Source organism: Octopus bimaculoides, chromosome 17 (genome assembly GCF_001194135.2).
Source record: "Octopus bimaculoides isolate UCB-OBI-ISO-001 chromosome 17, ASM119413v2, whole genome shotgun sequence".
In the NCBI taxonomy this organism is placed as follows: Eukaryota; Metazoa; Mollusca; class Cephalopoda; order Octopoda; family Octopodidae; genus Octopus; species Octopus bimaculoides.
In genome coordinates, this window is record NC_068997.1 from 33,249,285 (window position 1) to 33,251,698 (window position 2,414).

A 2,414-nucleotide genomic window follows, 5' to 3' on the forward strand; every position below is an offset into this window, starting at 1 on the left:
ATATCCATTCTATTCAGCTGTTGTCCTTCCATTCCTGAACGAAATGTCAGCATACTATTGCTGGCCTATCTATTTTGATCATAAACTACCTGTCTCCTCTGGCCAGTCCCGAGTTACAGGGCGATTAGCCTTGGTCATCGGACTCAGAGCACAAACAGCCTGAACAGGTAACCCATAACGAATGCCTCAAGACTCCGTCACTCACTGTCTGTCTCTCCCTGTCTCTCTCTCTCCCTGTCTCTCTCTCTCTCTCTCTCTCTCTCTCTCTCTTTCTCTCTCTCTCTCTTTCTCTTGCTCGCTCGCTTGCTCTCTGTATATTTATGTGTATGTGTGTGTGTGTGTGTGTGTGTATAGATTGTTTGAAGTAATGTACAGATTTTATAGACTAAAGAAAAAGAGTGTAGTCAGAATGTTCCATAATTATTAAGTGCATTCATCTCGTTTGTTTCCGAGACTCATCAGATATGATTTCTCACAGAAAAGTTATGCCTTTTATATAAATCTGGAAGAGAATATTCTTTTGTTATTTTCATGTGTGTGTGTGTGTGTGCGCGTGCTTGTGTGTGTGTGCGTGCGTGTGTGTGTGTGTGTGTGTGTGTGTGTGTGTGTGTATGTGTGTGTGCGTGCTTGTGTGTGTATATGTGTGTGTGGTACGTGCGCGCACATATGTGCGTGCATGCATGTTTGTAAGTATGTGTGTGAGAGGTGAATTTTTGGATGTTTAGTTCGATGAAGAAAAAAGAGGAAAAATAAGAAAGAAAGAATGAAAGAAAGATTTAAAGAAAGAAAGAAAGATTTAAAGAAAGAAAGAAAGATTTAAAGAAAGAAAGAAAAATTTAAAGAAATAAAGAAAGATTTAAAGAAACAAACAAACAAACAAACTAATAAACAAACAGGGGACATATTTCCTGAGATGGTTTGTATTGTATTTTTATGGTCAGTTGCTACACAGTTAGAAGTTAATGACATTTCAAGATGTCAATCTTATTTTAGTCATTGTTTTGAAGGCATCTCTCTCTCTCTCTCTCTCTCTCTCTCTCTCTCTCTCTCTCTCTCTCTCTCTCTCTCTCTCTCTCTCTCTCTCTCTCTCTCTCTCTCTCTCTCTCTCTCTTTCCCTTTTCTCTGTGCTTTGCATGTGTGTGGTGAATTTTCCTTCTTTCTCTCTATTACGTCAACAGAGTAGACACGTATGTATGTACGTATGTCTATGTATGTGTGTGTATGTGTTTGTGTTTGTGTGTGTTAAGTGTATTATGTATGCGTGCGTGTGTGTAATGTGTGTATGTGTAGATAGATAGATAGATAGATAGATAGATAGATAGATAGATATAAATATTGATATGTGTGTGTGTGTGTGTGTGTGTGTGTGTGTGTGTGTGTGTGTGTGTGTGTGTGTGTGTGTGTGTGTGTGTGTGTGTGTGTGTGTGTGTGCGTGTTTGTCTCTGCTCGTGCCAAATCTAAGCATCATACATTACTAAAAATCTATACATCATGCATGTATATGCATATACATTGATAAAGAATACAATACATATATAGCTCTAGACCATCAACCTACCACATTGCTTCATTTTAGACCACCTGAGATTATATATCATGAATATGGTCGGTACGAAGAAATACAAACCGGTCTGGTAATATCTCTATATGTCTAAGGCGGCGAGCTGGCAGAACCGTTAGCACGCTGGGCGAAATGCTTAGCGGTATTTCGTCTGCCGCAACGTTCTGAGTTCAAATTCCGCCGAGGTCGACTTTGTCTTTCATCCTTTCGGGGGCGATGAAATAAGTACCAGTTACGCACTGGGGTCGATATAATCAACTTAATCCGTTTGTCTGTCCTTGTTCGTCCCCTCTGTGTGTAGCCCCTTGTGGGCAGTAAAGAAATAAGAAACGTTAGCACGTCGGGCGAAATGCTTAGCGGTATTTCGTCTGTCTCTATATTCTGAGTTCGAATTCCGCCGTGGTCGACTTTGCCTTTCATGCTTTCGGAGTCGATAAATTAAGTACCAGTTGCTCACTGGGGGTCGATCTAATCGACTGACCCCTTCCCCAAAAATATCGGACCTTACGCCTCGAGTAGAAAAGCATATCTCTATATGTCTATCAGTGACCAAACCATTTCTTCGATATATATAAGTTCTGTACATTTTATCTCTTACTTGTTTCAGTCATTAGACTTTGGCAATGCTGGAACACTGCCTTGAAGAGTTTTTAATCGAAAGAATCACCCCAAATACTTATTTTATTTAAGCCTTGGAGTTATACTATAGGTTTCTTTTTCCGAACCGCTAAGTTACGGGGACGTAATCACAACGACACCGGTCGTCAAGTGGTGGTGAGATACACGCACGCACACGCGCGCGCACACACACACACACACACACACACACACACACACACACACACATATATAT